This window comes from Barbus barbus (assembly GCF_936440315.1).
Source record: "Barbus barbus genome assembly, chromosome: 26".
NCBI classification, from domain to species: Eukaryota; Metazoa; Chordata; class Actinopteri; order Cypriniformes; family Cyprinidae; genus Barbus; species Barbus barbus.
In genome coordinates, this window is record NC_136754.1 from 16,107,800 (window position 1) to 16,132,782 (window position 24,983).

Consider the following 24,983-nt stretch of genomic DNA (forward strand, 5'->3'; position numbering starts at 1 on the left):
CTTGCAATGAGGTTGTCAAAATTGACATTGAATAAACTATTTGGTGAAAACTACAAAAAAAAAAAAAAAGTTAAAAAGTTAAAATTTAAAAAGAATCTGTAAAAATGGGGCACAATATACTGTATAATCTGATGGAAATGTTCATATTTTTTACTGGTGTTTTACTAGTATTTTGAATTTTATACCTCATTGCATTGTTGTATTGCATTGCATAATTATTTTATGGATTTATTTTTTCCAATGTAGGTTGAAAAAATAAAAAATAAATAACGTTTTGACTGTATGCCCATTTTTTTTTTTTAAGTAAAAATGCCTGTATAGATTCCATGTATTTTTTTTGGAAAATAAATACATAAAATAATATATACATAATAACAGCTGTGCACAACGTTAATAAACGTCACTGTTTGACAGTCTCACAGCTTCATTCTGCTGCATAACATGTTTGAGTTAGAGAGAGGACTACAGACAAAGGGCTCCAGGGGTGAGATGACAGGGATCGCCCGCAGTGTCAGGGAAACAACTGGGTTTAATGAGATAGCCCAACTGTTTAATATGCAGGAGAGAAGTGTGCATCTCTTCTCCCTCCATTCCCACTGAAACCAATCCGCTAGTGGCTTCTCCGCGTGACTGCAGAGGCACAGTGCAAGGTGAGCATTCCTGATAAGACTAAATTGACTCTTTGAGCGCTCTTTCGGTTGGCCTTGAATTGGTGCCCCAGCCAAATCACACCAGCGAAAACTTTTGACCTCTCAGTGGCTAAAAACCACAAACAGCAACTAACAGTTTACAGATACTAAGACCAGATCAACGATTGGAAAATAGAGCCGCTTACCCGTGTTCTGCTAATATTGAGCATTTAAACACCGTCAAGCTTATTCAGTGTTTGCAGCAGTGCTGAGGGGGGAAAAAGTGTGCACACCGGCCCGCTCCAATCTGTCGTTTCACAGCAGCTGATCAGCAAAACACTCCATGAGGTACTGAAGTGCCACATAAGGGCTGCAGAAAGCCAGCCCAAACTTGATGAGAGGAAAGTTACACCACATTCAAAGACTTTTGGCTAACCGTGCACGACCATTTGTGCGTAGCTGAGTGGGATATTCTAATTCATTCTCTACGGCAAGCTCAGGGGATTGTGGGATAGAAGGTAGAGCGGAGCAAACAGTAAGAGCATCAAACAGTTGAGAAGTGTTCAATGTCATGCAAATAAGAGGTGAAAAATAACAGTTTCAGTGGTTTCAGAGCTTAAATCACATTGTCGCACTTTTACTAGATTTAAATTCATATTTAAAATTCAGTTTGGACTTTCTGAATGTGGCTACAGTCCGGATGGGATAAACAATTTATTAAAATGACATTGCAGGGAAGCACAATTTAAGTAAAAATACAATTGTGATATTTTCAATAAAATTTGCAATTCCAATTGAAAGTGCAATTTTTTTAAGCAACAACATTTTTTGTAGGTCTGCACAAAACAATTGTTCTATAATAATAAAACAACAATAATATTAATATATTTAAAATACTGTAATAATACACCTTCACTATAAAAATAAAAATATTACATTTTACAAATAAAATTAATTTTTAAATTTAAGAAAATAATTGTTTTCAGTGTTAAATTATCAAGTGTTCCACCAAAATAAGCTTGTAGAGATAGAGTTCAAGTGGAGCATTATTTACTGCAAAGCCCAGCTGTTGTGAGACTCTGTAAACACTAGATCATGATTATGACAGACCACAGCGTGGTCTGGGTTTCTATTTTTGTCTTCAATATATTTATTTTAACGTGGAGTGGGAGAGTACACTTAAAAATTAATAATAATAATAATAAACTAAAAGTCTCCAGCAGTCAGAGCCAAAACCACTGATTAGAATGACACAGAAAAGCTTGCAGTAAACACTTCAGTGAATACTTCAGCAGCAGCTGCTGATCATAACTCAATGTATATGTTAGTAAAGACACACTTTGGCATAAAAACATCTCATTTTCAGTCACTAAGTATTGCTGTAGAATCAATAAAACTAAACTAGCAGAAAAGTCCATTGGCATTAACCGAACAAGTTTTAATGAACACTGGGAGTGCAATCACTCTTTTTCGTTGCCCTCAAACAATCCCTTCTGGGATTCAAGCATCATCCAAGAGGGCCAAGAAACAGAGCCATGGCAAATAATTCAACACAATGTTTTCTCTCCCAGCATGCAATCAGCCTCTAATCAGACAGTGGGCCTGTTGGGCCTGTCTCTCTTCTGCATACCAATTCAATTACAAAGCCCATTGAGGGCCATTAAAATGCAAGCGGTTCCCCATACAGTAGCCTAGCAACAATTACAGTAAGCAGTGCAAGTCCACCGGAGGATAAGAACTGCTGATTGCTCCTCTTTCGCTCATCTAGGCTGATAAACAGAGCTCGTGGAACGCAGCCCTGCTGGCCAGTTGGCACAGTTTGCTTGAAGCTAAATTAAGTTCAGACGGTTTGCAGACACTTTTTGATAGACTGGCCGATGGTTCGTTTAAATGTTGACATCTAAGTCAGTGCTGGAGAAAATCAAAATGAACGATAATGTTTTGTTTATCATCCAGCCAAATAGAGGTGGCAGATATGAAGCCTGTTCCAAAACCAGTGAGTGGCCTACAGAGGCAGACGTTTAGGGCACACCGATTTATTTTAATTCATTCAATTAATTTAACTTTACAAGCATACATAAAATGTAGGGTTTTATTAAATAAACAAATACTTAAAACATTTTTTTTTATTAAATACATAAAATTAGTTGCAAATATATACATAATTTCAATAAATAAATATATAAATAAAATGTATGTGTATTAAATACATAAACTGTATGTTTATGTATAATAAATAAATAAATAGTGCTGTCAAACGATTAATTGCGATTAATCGCATCCAAAATAAAACTGTTTACATAATATATGTGTGTGTGTACACTGTGTATATTTATTATGTATATATAAATACACACAAACAGTATATATTTTGAAAATATTTACATGTATATTTATATAATTTACATTATATATAAATATATTTAATATATAAACATAGCATTTTTCTTAAATATGTACATGTATGTGTATACATACACGTATGTATTTATATATACATAAATATACACAGCACACACATTATGTAAACAAAAACGTTTATTTTGGTTGCGATTCATCGCGATTCATCATTTAATCACAATTAATCGTGAATCAATCAGCACTAAAATAAATAAATAAAGGCTGAGCTAGAGTTGAACAGAAGTCACTGGTAGTCCACAAGCTTTTAAGATTAAATAAAGTTCTCAGCACATCTCCACTTACCGAAGTGCCCATTTTGAAGTACCAGATTTCTGTTAAATCTACTAGGCAATTGAAGGGAGTGTGTTTGAACTGCTCTGTTCAATCCATATCTCTCCGCTTAGATCGGAGAAGGACAAATTTACGCTTTATCAAATTAAAGTTCTGCGCTGCTGTACTGTTTGACTCCTGAGCTGCAAACAATCGAAAGCACTCAGATGAGAAAGACAAAGAGAGGAGAGAAAGTCAAATTTTCTCTCCGTCTTCAAAGCGCATCTTAAGTTCGGTGTGAAAGAGCTCATACTGGACAGCTTATTAATCCCCCTCGACTCCCAAATAAAAAATGTTTTTGAAATTTTAAAGGCAGCCTTGAAATTCATTCAAAGCTCAATTCCATGTCTTGTGGGAATATTATATCAGGCAAGCACTGACAAGAGGGAAATTTCACAAGGACAATAAAGTGAAAAACAAAACGGTCAGAATTCCCAACCACACTGAATAACGAAGTGGGGTAATACACTACTCACAATTCCCAAACTGCCGGTCCTACCGTACTACTACTCAAAATGGCCAAGCATATGTTTTAGTTACATCATCAATAAAATCTGACAACACTGATAACAAATTCAGACGTTATTTTCCCACAAAATTCACAGGACCTGACCAGAAACAGCCCTGGTCCAGCTTATATACATGCATGTTTTAGTATATAGGAGTGGGATATTATCAAGACTAGACAATTTTGTTAACATGATGATTATGACAATAACTCTTTCAATTTTTTTTAAAAGGTAAGACTTCCTACAGCCACCAAAAACATTGTGATTTCTACCAAAAATGAACAAATATTAATAGTTATTTTATTTGATATTTTATTTGAACAAATATTCATTTTATTTGATATTTTTTATATTATTTTATTTGATTAAGGCTGCTTCCTGTTTGTACTGTCTCTAGTATAATTAATTGAGGGATAGTTAAATCAAATTAAAATTAAAAGTCACCATTAACCATAATTTCTTATGACTTTCTTCTGTGGAAAACAGTGAATGATATTTTAAAGAATCTCTTTTACAGTACGTTTACAGCAATATGTCATGCTTTTGAGCATGCAAAACAATAATCTGCATTTGTACTGCAATACTGCATTTGTGCGCAAAAAGAATATGATGAGATATTATTCCACAAACAACCTCAAATCTCTGATCATTTCTGACGAGCAGAATTACTAAGAGGCTCAGAAACACGAAACCGAGAGCTTCATTCCAGCACAATATCCATCCCCAGTGACCTACATGAAGCAGAAATGTGGGTAATGTGCATCTCTGCTTGTATGTGTGTGTGTGAATACACTATTGTCTGCTAATATGGGCTACTTCGTTTCCCAGGAGAGTGCAAAAAGCAGAGCCAGAGCGAGAGAGTGAAATGAAACGAAACGCCAGAGAAAAGAGCAGCAGGGTGGATGGAAATGATTGGCCTGCAGGCCACACTACCATCTCAGTGAGAAGTGACAGTGTCACAAGGTCACAATCAGCCTGTCTCTGCACATCTCTGAACACAAATCAGTACAGCAAACAAAAACCCTGTTCTGCCACCGTTCATCAGTGCAGCGCACAGACAAATGATTGGCCAGGACAATATGCAGGATTACAGGACATGGTTTATAGCTGGGAACTGTGGCTGAATTCCCGTATTTTAATAGTGTCTTACACAATCAGCGGTGAACGCAGGAAGCGAGACTGGAGACGATGACACAGAAGGGGTCATGTCATCCTGCCCCTGTGGCGAGAGAAGGTCAGTGGGCTGATGAAGTCATCATCAGCTCCGACCGATGAATTCAGGTGGGAAGCTTTTCCATGTGAAAACAAAAGCCCAATGCGGTACGGAGATGCCAGTCATGAAAAAAAAAAACAGGGCTGCACCGAATCAAATCATATATCAGTACAAAATTAAATGAACATGACTTTGCATCAACATGGTGTATTGTTCGTTCGTTCGTTCACTTTTTAAACCTCTTTCAACTATATTTACTTATTTATTCATTCACTTTACTATATTAACTATATTTAGTAATCAAGTAAACAAATACATCCAAGTAAATATTTATGCTATATTTACTTTTATTTTACTATATTTTTACCTTATTTATTAATTAATTTATTCACTTCATTTACTTTTTCACTTCATATACTTTATTTTATTTAGCAAATTTAAGTAATAGTAAATAAATAAATAATGCATATAGTTGAAATAAATATATGTACCTAACTTTATGTACTTGTTCCTTCACTTCACTATATTTACTATATTATTCAATTCAAGTAAACAAAAATACAGTCAAGCAAATATTTACTACATTTTAAATATTTTACATTCATTTACTTCTACTGTTTTCTTATTAATTCATTCATTTGTATGATTTAATTACAATTTCAAGTACAATTTAAAAAAGAAAAAAAAATAGGTTTGAAGGCGTTTCATTAGTTTTCAGTTCTGATATAATGATAACCACAGTGTATAGAATTGTAATAGATCGCTGACGATACAGTACTGATTTCATACTAGAAAACAACACACACAAACGGCACAAATCTTTGATAAATAACCGTACTATTTGTCTCAAAGGAAGGTCAAACTAAGCTGTAAACATTGTTATATGAAAACTTATTCCCTCACACCCGTAAATAATGTATTTGCAAATAATCCCATTGCAAATAATGCCTTTATTCTGCTTTTCTTTTGACAGTTTGGCTTGAAACAAAAGGGAAATTAAAAAAGAGAGGTGAAAAACAAAAAGAGGATCGATGGAATAATTCAGTAGGCGCTGAGAGTGTTCTGCCGTTAATGGAGAGAGTCAGTCAAGCATGCAAAGTAATTACAGTGAGGCCAGGAGAGCAGGAGCATCCGCCTGGTGACACTGCACATTAGAGCTGCCGCACAGGAAGCCACTGACAAACAGCCTGTCAGTCAGCAACAGCCAATCACATCGCTCTGAGGAAACAAGTGTTGGCATTCGGCGTCATTCAAAAGGCCAGTCCTTGACACACAAACTCCTTGAGGGTTAAGGTTAAGGACCGCTCTTGCTTTACTGCTGGGATTAAAACATAACTGAATGAAGAAATAACGACGATCAAACATTACTGAATAAATAAACTAACAATTTTAACAATTAGATCATATTTTCAATCATTATAATTATGAAATATAATAAAAGTTGTTATCTGTGGAAAAGCTGAATTTTTAGCAGTCATTACTCCAGTCTTCAGCGTCACATGATCCTTCAGAAATCATTCTAATACTGATTTGGTCCTCAAGAAACATTTCTTATTGTTATCAATGTTGAAAATGGTTGTGCTGCTTAATATTTTTGTGGAATCAGTGATATTTTTAAGGATTCTTCAATGAGTAGAAAGTAAAAAAAAAAAAAATAATTATATATATATAATATATATATATTTAATGTATTCTTACTGAATAAGTAATAATTTGATTATTCATTACAAGAAAGACAGACAGAAAGACAGTAGTTGGAGTCACTGAACAGGTCCAGCAGAGGAGCAGTCTCTCCACATGAAGGAGGTCAATCAGAAAAGCAAAAGGGGTGCAAAGAGGCACATTCTCCAACACCCAAAACATAAGCAAAGAAAATTATTTTGAAGGGTTAACAACTGCCCTGAGGTTGGACTGCAGTGCAGAATATTTGGAATTCCAGCTTGCGTGGTGGCAGGTATTTCAAAGACTGTTTCCATACCAACAAATACGCAGCCGACCAAAGCCGGGCTTCGCACTGTGCTGCCAAAAGATACAAAACATGCAGGCGGTTTTTCTCTGGCCACAATGCACAATCCAGAGACGTTGAGATAAAAAAAAAAGAAGAAAACAAAACTAAAAAAAACAAAGACTGAACCACAGACAAAACAGGCATTTGTGGGAATGGATATATTTACATGTATCCGAAAAACAACCAAACCAAACGAGACAACGCTCTGGATAAACAAATCAATTATGTAAAACTGCTGGACACAAATGAAATATAAATATAAATATATAAAATATAAATCCCAGCTCGACTTTCTCTGCAGAGCAGCTTTAATTAAAAAGAGAAAAGGCAATTAAAACTGCAGTGCAAACAGCTTATGGCTGCTCAGTGGGGTCACTGTCTGTCCCCTCTTCTCTCTCTCTCTGTTGACTCATCAACTGTTTGGATCTTTCCTCTGCTTTTAGTCAGCATAGACTGCTCTCCACACCTTTCTCCCGCTCCTTCCCCTGAGACTGGATCAATAGAAATGGGATTTATACATCATGCCTATGTGATGGATGCCTCAGCGTTAAGAGGAAGGCCACATCTCCCACACACCTCTCTGCCCTGCGATCCACACAACAAGCTATACGATATGCACTCTTAAAAAGACTGCATGAAGAACCTTTAACATTCATGGAGCCTTTCCATTAGACAAAGGTTCTGTATAGTGGAAAAAGGTTATTAGATTGTTATTGATGGTTATTGAGGTTATTGATGTTCTTTACAGTAAGAAAAAGTTTGTTTTTTGTTTTTGTTTGTAAGAATGGCTTACTAGCTGCATTTCCATTTCAGCTTTGCTCAAAACTTTTGTGATATTTCATAAATATTGATAAAAAAACATTGCAAAATAATACTTTCTATTAACTGATGTTATGTAACTAAAGCACAATTTTTTCCCTCTCGAGATAAGTCATGGTGACGGATTTAAAAATTATGAAAACTTTTTTTTATGCAATACATGGGTGTTTTTGTTTCCATTGGCTGTATTTTTATATAAAATATTGGCGCAATATATAATTTGACATGAGCCAAAACTAATGTGCTCATTTCCTGCTATTTTCAAATTTAATTGACATCTTAAGTTAATATCTAAAGTAATAATAATTTAATATTATTTTAATAATACTTAAAAGAAATATTAAAATGAATATCTATTTTTAAACTATAAATGTAAATTTTCTGATGCCTAGAAATATTAAAACACTCCTTTGAGTTTAGTTTTACTGTATATTATATTATATTATATATTACACACAACATTTTTATAGAATTTAAAATAATCCAAAGCCATTCCTAGACAACATTGAATATTGTATTTTTTTGTGTGTAAGTTTTGGCAAACTTAATGATCAATGCACATAATTTTTTCCATAGCTTTTTGTAGTAACCTTTCATCAAAAACATTAACATCAGGCTGCTAGAAAGGAGGGTTATTGTTACTTACATGAGATCACAGCAATTAGCAAATGACAATAGCTAACTGACAAAATCCATCCCACCCAACATTTTTTCTCATTCGAGAATCTATTTCACTCGGATATATTACAACAGAAAAGAAAAGACAATCGCAACTTCCATTTCATGCTGACTTTAATAAATCAAGCAAGAATGATTGTAAATGATTTTGCTAACTTGATTGTTTCACTGGAAATGTACCACCTCAAATTTGCTTGAATAATCCATATGTATCTTTTCAGGTGATTTTCTGGACTTGTTGCATTGCGCTATGTCGTACGTGAATAAACAGATCAGACAATGAGTTGCCTATGCAATCATGTATCAATTGGTTCTTGGCAGGAATAAACAAGCCAAATGCCAACCACTTGTTGGAGCCAGTTGCCACGGCAACAGTCATGTTTGTATTGATTTATTGCTCTGCCCATTGTCTGCCAAAGTACTACAAGGACTGGCCGGCTCGGAGGGCATGAAACATTAATCTTATCATGCATTTTGACTTAAGGATTTGCAAAACGTGAAGTCAAATCCTTACGATAGCCGGTCTGGAGGCAGAAGTGTCAAATGTGTTTTGCATGCGCTATTTGTCAAGTGATGTACTCGCCGACTTCTCTTGACATTTACAATAGGATCGGCTTCTTGGGGGACTTTAGACGCTCCATTTTTCATTCACCACAGCAGAAAAAAATTAATGCTGAGCAAGGCGCATTTTTCACTTAGCATGCTGGTGGACATCCACGGGGACAGATGAGCTCTCAAAGACAGCATTTACAGCAGCTGGATCTGACCTGGAACAACTACTAGAACAAATAACCAAACCCACTTTCCAAATAAGAGACCTACAGAATCTTAAAATTGTAGATGGTGAAGCGGAGATGTCATCCTATAAGCAATCTCAGAAATGCCTCTTTCTGATTTAATCATGCTCCATCCCTCAATCGTCATCTAGAGCTCAAAAAGCAGCTTAAGAGCCCAGAAAGGCCCTAAGTGGCTGTTGGAGGCTCATTCTCACCTATCCAGAGACGCTGCAGCACGTTTTGGTATTTTTACTAAGCAGAGGGAATTGTGTTGGGTCTCCCCAGACAAACATTGGCACACTGTATAAGCAGGAAACAAATTATTCAAATGTTACAACAACAACAAAAAAACGGTACAATAAGCTCTTCTGCTGTCAGTATGGACATTGCTAAAAGGTAAGCACCTGTAATCTTATCAGCCATGATTATATTCACAAAACTATTTTTATATAATATTACATAAAATTATATTAAAAAGCACAACATTTATTATATTTATAAATGGAAGCACAAATATAAAATTTCTGCCTTATATACCTAGAAGTCAATAAATTATTTTCATGTTATGGCTGATAACCAGTAAATAGCCAATAGCAAAATGAAAATGAAATTACATAAAAAAAAAAAATAATTGAAATAAACAAATAAAATAATATAATTAAATGCAATTTAAAAAATGAAATTAAATAAAACTAAACTAAATTAAACTAAACTAAACTAGTAACTGATATGGTGATACAAGACTGATTTATGCACCCCTGTTATCTTTTAATTTAACTAGAACTATCTGTTCTATAAAGTCCCCTATACATTAAACAGCTTTAATGGCTTTACTGTCTTTCTATGGCATAGAGCAACATTGCGAACCTGAAACACACACTACCATATTGTGGCTAGCTTCTATTTACAGAATAATTCAATCCTCTTTTCTGGTCAGAGGGCAGCACGGAGCCTGGCTAATCCAGGAGAAACTCAAGGACTGCTGGGAGCTGAATGCCTTCAGTACTCTATATCAGCAGAGTCAGTACCTAATCTGCTGACTTTATAGGCCTACACATTTTAGCGCTGATGTTAAGAGGAAAAATACGTAAAAATTATTTAGACAATTAAATGACGAATGAAATTAGTTAAATAACAGAAAAATTATATTTAGCTGCACTATGTAATAAACAAGAAACTTGGCGAGAGAGTGCTTAAATTCTGTGGAAATCAGGGTGTAGATTCCATGCGGGTGTTCACATCACTAACACACAGCTTTAAAAACACAGGGAGCGGGTGAACGGGAAATTCCTGAAGTAACCGATTCGGCCTCGTCAAGGAATTCTCCATTATTCCAAACCTTACAGGCACCAGACATGACCACACTACCAAAAACAGCACGGCAGGGAGATCCTTTCTTGGCATGTAATGAATGCCGCTTGCAGAGGGAAAGCTTTTGTTGTTTCTCTGTGTGACTGTTTAGTTATGCGCTCATGTGTCTGGACCTCATGTCAGAGGCCTCTGCGGAAGACAGGCTGCAGCTGAGGTTCCTGTGCAATACCCTGCCAGGAGGCCTGTCAAACAACCAACATGATGTCTGCAGGTGAGAGAATAGGTGGCCTGCTCGGACAGATGAGGGAGAGAGCGAGAGGCAGGCTGAGAAAAGCAATGACATGCTCTGGCAGTCCTGGGAGGTCACCGGAATGATGGAATACATTTACATAGCAGAGACACTCTGCCCTAGGAAAGAGAGGAACACTGAAGGAGAGAGAGGAGGAGAGAAGGGATAGGAAGAAGAGAAGCAGTGTTTCTTCTTCTGCTATTAAAGAAATTCAATTTGTGAGTTTCAAGTCTGAATTGAATACGATGAAATAAAAAGACTGAATACTGTGAAATACAAAAACAATAAACAGAACACATCTTGCTATTGCGCTATGTTTGCTAGCAGCATGCAAAAATGAACATGCCAACATTGTAGTCTGATTCACAAAAAAAAGGCTCAGAGCTAGTAATTATAAAGGTATAGTCGAGTTTATTATTGACTCACCCTCATACAGAGCACTTTTTTCATTCCACTGCTATATTCCATTGTAAACATACATTAAACGGATGTGTTTGACTGTTGTGCTTGTGTCTTTTGTGTCTCGCACATGACACAGTATTCTAAAAACGCAGCGCCCAAATTTTTACGCTAAGACAAACACGCACACACACAAACAGAGGCCTTGCGTTTTTCCCATTCTACTGCCAGAATCACGTTTTTCATCGGTCCAATTCTCGCAACTAAGAAACCATTAACTACGACTTTTGCCTAAATAAACTACTAATTGGCTGCTTATTAATAGTTAGTAGTTGCTAAATTTATGTATTGGGTTGTAGAATATGGTCATGAAGAATATGTGCTTTATCATTACTAATATGTTATTAATAGGCATGCCAATAAGCAACTAGTTAATACTGAGAATTTGTCCCTATACTAAAGTGTTACCAAAATGTATTCTGTGTGAATGGCTTCTTATGCTGTCATTTTTAAATTGTCGCAAAGCTGAAAAAGGCTAGATTTGAAGAACAGACTGAAATGTAAAAGGATGAGTCAAACTAAAATGAGAATTCTCTTTACCTCGCCCTAATATCATTGTTTCGCAAAAGAAAGTCATACAGGTTTGGAACGATATGCAGCTGAGTAAATGATGGCAATTTTATTTTTTGAGGGAACAATCTGATAAACCTCCACAACGGCTCTCAACTCAAATATGCTGGCTGTTATCAATCTAGTAAATTTTCAGGAGCCACTCCCTGCAACACAATTCCCCCGAAAACACTGTGGAACAGATTGTGCTGTTATGATGTTAACGGCCAGACAAAGATGAAGATTAACAGAGACGGAGGTAAAGAAGCAAGTGTCATCAGTCGATCAGGGGTCACATCTGAAGTCATGGTGGTTATCAGACCTAAGTAGCTTTTTAAAGACGGTGAATATTGATGGCAAATGCGTAGGAGAAGATGGGGGAAGAGGGTGGGGGGACATGAAGGTTATTGACAAAGCTCAGCTAATTGAACCTTGGTTAGCGATAAGGGAGCTGGAATGGCAAGACCGTTAAAAAGGCCTCGGGGGAGGTAGGACATAACTGGGTTAATGGGCATCAAATCTGATGTGGCCTTCAGTGCCAGGTGGGTTAGTGCACCACACACACACACACACACACCTGCCATCTCCAATCATCTACATGCATCTACATCAAGCATGCAACACTGATAGCGCATTCAGATTCCATGCTACAATTCACAGATTACAGGGTTCCCACATGTTTGACCTAAAAATTTGCATGACGTTTCCATGACCTTTCTAATCGTTTTCGATTTCTGATTAGAATTCTAAACTCGTTTTACAGATATTGCACTCACAAATTTCAAGCCAGTTAAATATTTTGGAACTTGAGCATAACTAGAAAATGTATATCCACTATTGAAATTTTATGATCAGATATTAAACAGAAATAAATAATGATAAATAAAAACAAGAAAACTGAAAACGAAAAAAAAAATTAATAAAGAAAAATACATTTATTTAATTATCTATATATACACACATACATATGACCCTTTATACCCTGACTGAAGGAATAATATTATATATAAATATAAATCAAAAAGTAAAAAATCAATGAACACCCTTATATTTCCAAGTTTTCCATGACTGTGGGAAAACCTGAAAATATCTAAAGAGAGAAGTTTCAGTCTTGTCTTGACAAGCAAATGTCTTGCTTTAAGCGTGAGAAGTTGCAGGTTCGAGTCCAGCCTGCGACGTGTCTTGATTTCACTCTCACAGCTCTCTTTTACTCTCTACCATCCATAAAAAAAAAAAATAATAATAATAATACACAGCAGCTAACACACATCAAAATTCACAACACTAACAGTTTCCTCCCACCATTCCCACACTCTCAGATCCTTGTGCCTGGCCATGAATGCTGCGATTCAAAAGCAGGGTGTTCTAATGTGCAACAGAAAGCTCTACTCCACAACAGTGGTTGCCGTCTCTCACACAAGTTCCTGAACACACATTGTCCATTAAAAAGCTCGGATTTACTGTACATCTCAGTCATGAGACATCATTAATCACACTTTACAAAGCCCTGCATACAGCGCTACAGAAGCCTGCCTGCATTTAACTCATTATCCAATTCAGCCGAGCCGTGACTTACAGTCGCCAGCCTGACCCGACCTTGGCCAGAAAAGAAGCGCCTAGTGTCTTTCACACAAAACCGGTATCAGATTTGTGGTTTTCATTATGCTTGAGTGTAGAATCTAGAGAGAAAAATCTAATCTAATCAAGATCAGTACAAAACGACCCTTTATACTCTGACTGAAGGAATGATATTCACAACAGCATTCTGGATGTTTGACCTACAAGGATGAAGGGCTGATAATTCATAATCGTAATGAGTGTAACGAAGGCAAGAGTCAGTCCTGATGCATTTTTAATGTAAATCCATTTGACATGGATTAGCGATATGATGAAGAGCGCATGGTCTGATGCTTAAAATTGCAATTTATTAAAGTCACCATAGTGTCGTGGTGAGACAGTGATGCCAGGCAGAAGGTTGTTACTCTGCTTTGCTATGCGAGAAAGCAGCGTGAGGTTTCCTGCGATCCAGTATCGCACACCTCCCATCTGGCCTAGGGGAAAAAAAGAGAAGGAAGCGTCGCTTTGAAGTCTTGAACCCTTCTACGCAGAACGAATACAGAAGCTCTGATGGCCGATAACGTTAAGTGTTCTTCCCTGGTCACGACTCTGCTCACGTCATAATGCTTAGCTTGTTTTCAGCGGAATGGTACAAGCAAACACATGCACTCAAACAAACGCACTTATGCATAATGAGATTATGCTGCAAAAGCATATCGATTACTATGATGACACGCATTTCCGTTACATATTTTTGTCAGGATTGTTCTTACAATCTTAATAGATGCATCAAAACCCTGCTGAAACATGACAGTTGAGTCTAGCTACAGAAACTACATCAGGGAACAGCTAGGGTTGTTTTTTTTTTTACTGGTGGAGTATGTCTAGAATTACATACTATGACCATACTATGAACACTATTGTTTCCAGTTTGTAGGATGTATACTGCGCAAAGAAAAATGTTCTTGCTTGCATGTATTAAACCAGTGGTTCTCAACCAGGAGGCCAGGATCCACTAGGGGGCCTCAGATGACTTAAAACGATTTAAAACAAACATTAAAATAAGCCAAGCCTTAAAAATCAAGATATATCTTTTTTAACTGACTCTTACTTTTTCCTTTTCTTTTTTTTTTGAAGAACCAGGGATCATATGGTCTTAAAAAAACTTGGATATAGATTTGAAAAGGGTGATTTCTATGCACAAAAGGCATGCAAATTAATAAAATCTTAAAGCCATGGGAATTTATAATTACATACATTTTCTTAGTTACACCAATATTAGCCAAAATGATTGAGAACCACTGGATTAAACAATATTGGATTAGAAATGCAAAATAGGACAAGGTCATGTGACACTGTATATCATTCCCCTATGATTACGAGCCAAAGAACCACTTTTAGTGCTATATAGCACCATTTTTTAGAGTGTTGTTAGAAATGTTTGTGTTGCATACTGTTCCACACGTTTAAAATAATGAGTATACTATGTGAATACTATGATCATAAGTAACTACTGCACAATCCGAGCCAATCAAAATGGACTGAATTTTATTTATATTCAATATTGTGAAGCAGGACTTTGAGCCATTTAATGTGCATAGTGTCTGGGCTACCCAGTGTGAATAGAAAACAAGCAAAAAAAGTAACAAAAAAATCAGTTGTTTATGGCTGCAATTTGCTATGACAAAAATAAAGACTGCTGTTTTAAATTAGGCTCTACACATAGGAAAAACTGTAATGAAAGCATCAAAACTTGTGATTCTTAAGGCGTTACATGAATCACTGAAAGTGTTCATAATGTTGTTATATATAATGACATTTTGAGCACTTAATGAACCAGTATTGACGTGGGTGACTTTTCCGCTGACATGTAAATTTGCTGGGTTTTCTGTTTAATGATCAGTCAGCAGCATATGATTTGCAGTTCCTGCAAATGAGAGCCTGAGCGTCTGGTTCATGAGCATTTGACAATAATGAAATCATCACTTCTGAAAAAACCAAGTCCCACAGACACGTCAGTGTCTTTCAAGTTGAAAGCCTGTGGCTGGGAGAGGGACAGTCCAGACGCCTGTCTTCACTCTTCACCGAAGCACAGATTCCAGTTACAATCCAGCAACTTTTAATAAGAACACAGATCTCCAGTTCAGATACAGCACTGCACTAAAGAGACAGGAAGTCCCCATGTCTTTGTGATGCATACAGGGCTTTTAAGTGTACAGTCATGGGTGCAAAGCATCTACTGTTTAGTAAAATCACAGGAAGTATCAAGGTTCTTCCTTTGAGCTGTCGGCCAAAAGCAAAAATCAAAATCAGCAAACGGCCTTCTGCCATATTTCATGAGTGGATCGCTTTACATGCTGACTTTTTCTTTAAAAAGGAAATAGAAAAATCAGCATATAAAGCGATCCACTGCGTCATAAAGACGAAATAAAGAGAGCTGAGACACTCATTGAGAAACTCAGACTTTCACCAGACTGTTCCTCAAGGTGGAAGTGGTAAACTGTCAGCTGTTTCTGGTCTGGTCTGGCCTGTGGCTTTGCTTTGTAAATTAACTATTACACTGCATAAGATAAAGGGAAGTGGTGAATGTGTAAAATGTATGGACAGGAATGAGAAAGAAAAGATTAAGCAAAAAAAAAAAAAAAAAAAAACATTTACTTAAAATTAAATAAAATGTTTAAGCTACAGTAGTTAAAGCTTTCATTCAAAAAATGTTGGCAAAAAAAAAAAAAAAACTTCTGAGACAAACAACAAGAAGAATCACTGGCAAACACATCTTATGGCAATTATGAAGCATAAACATTATGAAGCATAAACTGCTTTAACATGGTTAACATGCAGGAGAAGTGCTGGACTGGTGCAATACCAACTACAAACCTCACGTTACACATTTTAAAACAAAACAAACCCGTGATGGACACTCATTGCAGTCACCAAGAAGGGAAATGCTTCCTCTCCTCTGACTGGGCAAGTCTGGCCTTGTCCTTATCCACTCTCCAGCTTTTCACACACACCCCCAAACAATCTCCTAAATATTTGATTAGCCTCCTTAGCTTTGGTTTGAAAAGTAAATGTGCCATGTCATGAACAGCAAGAATTCGGTCGCACTGCATTTACAGCAGTGTTGAGGAGCAACCACATAAGTATCCACCTTTGCACATTTTTGCACTTTTTATGACCTCTGGGTAATAAATGATAAGCATTTTTGGAGCATTAGGATGAGTGCGGATCTATAAACATTTACATTTTTTGGATCTACGCTCCGTATATTATTGGTCTACTGGACTGAAGTGTTTGGCGCTAAGGCCTTTTTTATTCGTATTGAAATTCATTGTTCAGACATTCAGTAATTCAAAATTGTTTTATGCAAAAAAATGGCTCTGATTTAAAAAAAATTATAATATAATAATATATAACTGCACAATTCCATTGTTGAACCTTTCAAAAGCTTTCAAACCTTGTAAATGTATAAAGATAAATATTATTTACACCTACGTTTTCTCCTCAATCCACATTTCCAAATCAGCAGCTGAAGGCGGACGATCATGACGGATATGAATACAATGATTACAAATTCATTTTTAATCTGCCCCTAAACTTCCGGGTGAAATGTGATCTTGCTTTTTAAATAATAATAAAGCATGCTGGGGGAGCAGGTGGTACATACTGCCATAAGGAAGATGAATACATGCATTCTTTATTCAATAAGGCCGCTGCCTAATTCCTGGACAACAATGCATTACTTTGCCATTACTGTCAATTAAAATACCACTCATGAGTTATTGGCACCAATAAGGAAATAAGCTATTTTCATCCTAATTTATTTTTATTTTTTTCCATTCAAGACTAGGAAATGTCGGATAATCGTTGGAAAAGGGTACTTACAAGCCAACAAGAAGCACTGCCTAATGCCCGAGCGCTTAGAGCATTGCGGGCAAATGCCAGGATGCACGCCATCTGTCATTTAGGGACCTGTTGGTGAGGGGTAGAGGAGCTCAGGCTGTTTAAAACTACTTCTTCCGCTTCCAGTCATGCATTTCCATGAATGGGCAAATAGCAGAGCACAACAGAGATAGCGAACTGCTTTAATTACTGTAGCAGTGGGGCAATCGGCAGCTTAATCACCCCTCATCACAGGCCTGCCTCGAACACCACAGATGCCTCATTTGCCTTGGACCCCCCAGAGAGCTGCCTCCAACAAATTCTAGTTAGACACAAACGAACGCAAGCAGCAAAACCTACATTCTTCCTCCACCTCCTCTACGGTTCCTCCATGTTTTCAACATTTGCCACCGCCTCTCGGTGTCATAGTGGCATGAATTATGTAAAGAGTAAGAATTGTAATTAACAAGGCATCGCTGCATGAGCTCATCATTCCCACTAGCTGAATTTTAGCAATAGGTAACATACACTAGCAGTGTTATAGAGTGTGTTATATAATGTGTGTTATAGAGCAGAACCTTGGCACTGAAAAGCCCCATGAAATATTCAACGGGCTCGGAGGAAGGGGTTTAAATTATTTAGATTTAACAATCTTTTCTATCTTTGGAACTTTTAGCGATTCTACATCGCTATATATAAAAGTAGTCGAATGTTTAACCGAATGAGAACAAAGTCAGAAAAAGAAAAAGCGAAATATGTATTAGAACGACAGATGTGCTGCTTCTGAGAGTTGTGGAATAAAAGGGAATTAACTTACAAAGAGGAGGACAGAATGAGAACGAGATTAAATGTGTTTTTTTAAGTGCAAGATTGATGGTTGTAGGCCAGAGCTAATAAATCTAACTGCAAATTGTGTCCCCCATGATAATATATATATATATATATATATATATATATATATATATATATATATATATATATATATATATATATATATATATATATATATATATATATATATATATAAAATCATGGGTGTGTATCATTGCTCATTGTGTGTGTAATGTGTAATATATACACACACACACATACATATACATATATACATATATATACACACACACACACATATACACACACAATGAGCCTGTGTGGTCTAATACCGAAACATCTTTCTAGACAAAGAGAGGAAAAGGAAATCCACCTAGAAGCGCTTTCAGACCCATTTTTACAAAAATCAAATTCTTCCACTTTTGGGTACATTCACACAATTTTAAAAAACACAAATTCACATATTATTTCTTATTTACACGTAATGTAGGTATTCAAATTAAATATTTTAAGTGTTTTATTTTGATTGATATTCTAAAATTATTTATTTTAAATTTTCCATTTTTATGATTTAATTATTTATATTCATTAAACTCAAGAAGCCCCTGCAGTTCATTTACAAACCCCAGATTGGGAAACCTTGAAGTGTTGTAATACTTAATACACTTCATGTTATTAATTACAACAAATGGAATATATTTTCTTATTCTTTGTATCAATATGGTATGAGAATATCCTATTAAAATCAATGTGATAAATGACTTAGATAAAAAGTAATCTAAAAGTAATCAAAAAGTAGTCTGATTACATTACCTAAGATGCATAATGTAATGGATTACGTTACCATTTACAATTTTTGTCATGTAATTTGGAATCAGTAATAGACTACAATTTACAAGTATTCTACCTGGCTCTGTCTATTACAATCATTTCCACTTTTCACTAAAACTATGAAAAAAGTTTCTATTTCAAACACATATGAACAATCATATATATAACAATATAAATTCTACCTATAAATGAATTTCTTTTCAAACGAACCATATTTGTCCAATTTGTAAATTAAGCATTTAAGTGCAATCAAAATATTACATCATGAGAAACATAATTGGGCAGTTGATCCATAATGTTTTTGTAAACAAAAATTTCTTTCAAAGTACAAATCAATTGATATGAACTCATAAAATCTGCATGACTAACAATAATAAAACAATGAACAAAATGTTGTTTAAATAGCTTTAGATTGAGTATATCAAGTCCACACCACAGGACATGTGAACCATTAAAGTGTATAATGTCAGCCTCTCAAATTCAGTCAAATGTTTTCAAACTATTGATTGGTAGTGTACAAGGAAATCAAATGAAGGAAAGGGAGTTGGTGCCATTTCTCATACCTGTGTTGCATGTTTAATCATACAAGTATGTGAAACCGTTATTACTATTATGGGCATGGTCCTAGTCAAAAGCATGATGGGAAAACACCTACTTGGTTTTCCTTAATACATCTCTTTGCACAAATGCTGTTCTTTGGGTGACTGAAAAGTCTCCAGTGGAGCATCCGGTTGGGGGTTTGGCAAGGAGACTTGTTGTTACAAGAGAGGGTCATGTATAGACATGACAAACCACACACCCACCACGTGATGCATGTTAAACTTTTAAAATATGATGAAGAAAGGGGAGCAAATGACCGGATATTGTTTAATCTTGTCATGATTGATCTGTGAACATAAGGAACATGGCATGCATCTCTCATATGGCAATCTAAATGTTAAGCAGTATGTCTCAAAATGAGAAGGCAACATAGGGCATTATGACTAGACACTAATGTAAATGTGGAGCATCATTATAACCAGCAAAGTGTGGAAAGTTCAAAAACATGCAAACAGACACTTTGAGACAACGTATTTCAAAATGCACCATGTGAACGTTTGCTTCATCCATGATTCATCAATGAATCATAGAAAAACATTGCTGGTTTTAAATATATCAACTGTCTATCAAGTCAAAATTTCACTGCAAGTCTTACAAAATCATATGACTGCTTGTGCATTATGAGGGTAAGTGTAAGATGAGACAATGCTGATCTGATTGAAACCTGTACCATAGTGAAAACAAGTTTGGCAGACTCATATTCACTGGCTGACAAACTGTACACAGATGTTAATAGAGCATAGCGAGATCAAGTGACCGAAGGGTGACTTCCAAGGGTACTTACTGACGGCCTGTCAACAGATTTTTAATTAATTTTAACTAGGCTGCTGAACACAAAGCAGCCTATAGGAGAAAAAAAACAACAAATTGTTGAGTTAGCTGCCAATTCCAGGCATTAAATTAGTATTGTTTAAGACCGTCAAGGTCATGAAACTGTCAAACAAATAATTGTAAATAATTATTTCATTTTCACGTTCACTAAGCCTACAACAAAACACCTTAAGAAGTCATTTAATCATGTTGAATTTGGATTTATACAATAAATTGTAAAAGTCAGTCTTATAAAACTACAGAGGATTGATTGAATAATAAGATTTTAATTCATAGCTTTCAGTCACATGACCGACTCGAAGACCTGGAGGGCAAAACATCCATAGAACTGCAGGACAAGCCTGACAATTTTCCATCTGTTTCACATTCACAATTTGATTGAAGTGATTTAGATCACCTCTCCAAACAATAAAACAAATGTAAAACTAAATATTTTGCCCATTTCCAATGCATATTAAGCACGACAAAACATTGTAAAAAAAAAAAAAAAAAAAACACATTTAGAGTCCCTTAATATATTTAAAACAGTAATATTCTCTATATTAATGATGCATAGTTTACATAGGCAAGCAGATGATACTGGAATATGAACGCAATCCGCTTAATGGTTCAGAGCTTTAACAATTTAACGTGAAGCTTTGCACATTGCATTTATATTCTGGCTTCATCTGATTGCCTGTATATACATAATCAATGGTGTTTACTGAATTTTGCCTTTTAATATCTGCGTTTTACTACATTACTGCTTAATGCAAACTGTGTAAAAACAACTGGCGGTCAGTGGAGAAAAGTTTGGTTTTGCCTGCCAGGTGGGCGTTCCTATAAGGGTGTGATGTCATGTGAAAATTATCCATACTAAAATATTTACAAAGACATGGAAAAGGCTAGTTTTATTCCATTTCTATATCTGCTTACAATTTTAAAATGTTCTCAAATAATCTTGCGTAGATTGAATAATTGCGACATCCCTAGTATTAATGTATTAAATCTAACATTCATCAATAAAAAGTTCTAGTTCTATAATCTAAATAATTTGATACTATGTCTGATTATGTTTGTATTTTTTCAAGAGCTGAATGTCCACTTGAATACTTGATACTGCTGTTAAATATTTTTTAACCTTACTCTATTTTTTCTTAATTGTTGACTTTAAAAAAATTCATGGAATAATTCATAACGGGTAAAGCACTGTTTACTTGGGAGATAGCAGTTTACTTGCTACATATATTTAACTTATTAATGCTAATATTTAACTTTTTAAATAAAGATTGTTTTGGTATGCAAATTGTTACTGAAAACTGTGAAACCTCTCTAGCTGAAACGGATTATACAAAGAGTATCCGTTGGTTTCTGTGTTTGGATAAACAGATTCAATTATTCAACAAAGGGTACAACAATTTAGCATGCCGTCAGCACTTTGGAATCAGGACCAGTGTCTCCAAGTCACGTTTACAGCAGGAGTCACCCTACAGACCTGAAACCAACCAAGACATACAAGCTCTGTGAGAATCTGAGTCACCATCAGTCACAACGACACAAACGATGTCTTATTCAACTGCTCTCTCAACTTTAAATGAGCCATAACGGAGCATAACACACCAACAGGGCAAAAGTGTTCAGTTCTGGTAATGACGCTCCACCCAGGCTCATGCCTGCATGAGCGGTGCCATTGAGCTCTGAAATGATTTCATTCTATGAGTCAATGCGACATGATGTGGCTTATTTAAACTTCAACAGGCATCATTATGGCCAGTTTCAAAGGCTCTTACTGTATATGTGTGGGGTAAGGGGCATTTAAAACTGCATTATAATGCCCAATAAAAAAATGATAAAGTACACGGAACAGTACTGGGCTGTGTTTCCCAAAAGCATCTTAGACCTAAGTTGATCGTAGCTCCATTGGTGACAATGGCTCTATGATCAACTTAGTCTTGCGATGTTTTTGGGAAACACAGCCCTGGTTGGAATTCATAGACCACACTATCATGATTTTCATCTGCATAAGATTTACAGATATCACACAAAAACAACAACAAACACATTTCACAAACAGGCATTAGCCTGACTTTCACATATTGTGACAGAAATAAAGAAAAGAAACAAAAAGAGCATGAGAGAGATGAGTTGAGAGCTTTTCCACACAGGTCTTTAGAGCAGGTGTCTCTGCTCAGACGAGGTGTCTCTAATGCACAAGGAGACATTTAGACAGAGGTATTTTTATCCAGAAGCAGAGACAAAAATAGGTCAATGTCATCCAAAATAACTTGAGAGCACCAGGACTCTGCTCTCAGATGAGCCCCTGCAGTTACTGATGCACTTTCAGGAGCGCCCACATCCTGCCTCTTTTTATCCAATAGGACTGAATGAAGAAAAAAGTGCTACTACTTCTGCAACAAAAGAAGTGCTGTTCCAAGCAGAGTTGAACATATTCTTGATGAAGAAAAAAAAAAACACCACAACAACAATTAAACCTCAATACTCCTTTGAGGGTCCTGTGTCAAATGAAGCCCTAAGAGGAGGTGGTGTAGTATCAGCTATGAACAAAAGAGTATGGAAGATCCACATGAAAAAAGATAAACCTATCCCAAGCTAAGCAGCACACAATTTAACCATATGAGTTCCTGTCTGACTAAACACACAAACAAACAGCATATTTCTGATCTCAGATAAAGTATCGGAAGAGGAAAAGAGAGCTGGTTTCATTGAAAACTAACTGTGACAGAGTGGAATTATGGAATTACCCACATCCAAATCCAGCCTCAGCGTAGGAAAGGTGGTGACAGTCAGACCGCAGGGATCCGTCTGCAGACCGGTCTTTCCAGGAACTGGAAGAGCTGCCTCTCCATTATGAATGAGATGAGGAAAGGTGCTCACTGGCGGTTTGAAGTGTCTCACCAGGCAGATCTTACATCGACTGGCTGCCAGTACAGCTGAAATGACCATCTTTCACTTTCTTACAAAGCACACAATCTCAAAACAATGGGACAGTACAGTACAAGTTAGCGAGTTTTTGGAGTCCGCATACTTCCAAAGAAAATTTCAAAAGCCCTGAGGTTAAATTAAAAGAATTCTGCTAGAAGTACCCTGCTCATGCTCGTTTCCGCAGACTTCAGTTCCAACCCCGCTCCAACACACCCATCTGTGATTCAACATTGATTAACGGGTTCAGGTGTGTTCGCTTATGGTTAGAGCAAAATTCTGCAGGAACAGGGTTGGCTATACCCCTGTTCTCAACATACATTAAACTTTAAGATTACTTTGGGGCAGGGGTAGCAAATCCTGCTTTTGACGGACTACCCTCTTGCAAACATCAGCTCCAAACTTACTCAAACACACCTGGTTCAGTTGAGTTTGATTAGGACCGGAGCTACAGTAAACTCTGCAGGATGGTAGCCCTCTAGAAACTGATTAGGCTATCCCTGCTTTACAAAGTCACATTTCCAACAAACAACTTGGAATTCAAAGTGAAAAAGGTTCTTTTAAACAGACACTGCATGACCCCTTGTTTGTTTACTCAGTTCTTTTGTTCCCTCAGGGGTGTCTGATTCTGAGCCTCGAGGGCCACCATCTTACAGAGCATAGCTCTATCCATAATTAAATGCACCTGAATGTGTTAATCAAAGTTTTTAGGATTACTAGAAATTTACAGGCAGGTGCGCCGGAGATAAACTCTGCAGGATGTCGGCCATTCAAAAGCAGAATTGGACACCCCTGCTCAAGAGTAACTCTATGCCAATGCAAACTGAATCAGAGGCATAAATGCTGCACCAGCTCAATCGGTAGTAGGTGAAGGTTCCATAAACAGGCCAGAATGCCTCCCAAACTGGCCCCAAACCATCGTGCCATTCTTACTTCCAAACCCTGACTAGATGGGCTGATGCCGTACCAATACAAAGTAAAGGATATCAATGTAGTCAACCGCAGCATTTGATTCCATCTCATATGCAATAAATGTAATTTCATGTAAATCATACCGAGATTGTTACCAGAGGGAATGATGGGGCAGACAGGTTCAGCTGAAGGGGATGAGGTGTACACCAACCCGAGTTCCTCCACATAAACCTGTGCACTCAGACCTGCTCTGTATGTCTGAGACGTGAAGGGCAAACTGGAATGACAGAGCAGAACCCCACTAAGAGACCAGAAAGAAGCAGAGCGGAAGAGATTCACCTCCCCATCTGAGCACAGATCTCGCTCAACAAATCTGAAACGTGTGTCTGTGTCTGCAGCTTCAAGGCAAAGAGAGACGCATGTACATCAGATGCTCTCTTATCACATTCCACCCACTAAAGAACTTCTTTTAGGCTCTATTTGCTAACTCCGGCACAGAGCCAGCTCTCATCTCCCTCCCTTCACTGCTTCCCGCTCTATCTCATGGCCACTCTTCTCGTCGTTCCTGTCTACTCCTCCCAAGCATATGTCCTGGCTCCGCAGCAGGGCCCAGTTTTGTGGCCGCATGCTGTTCTGGTGGGATGTGCAAG

The 24,983-nt window shown here is 36.7% G+C and overlaps 1 protein-coding gene across 4 annotated transcripts in view; it reads right to left on the reverse strand.

The window, feature by feature from the left end:
- Positions 1-24,983, reverse strand: part of LOC306846441 (TRAF2 and NCK-interacting protein kinase-like) — an 86,807-nt gene that overhangs the window by 44,974 nt on the left and 16,850 nt on the right. The window lies entirely within an intron of this gene.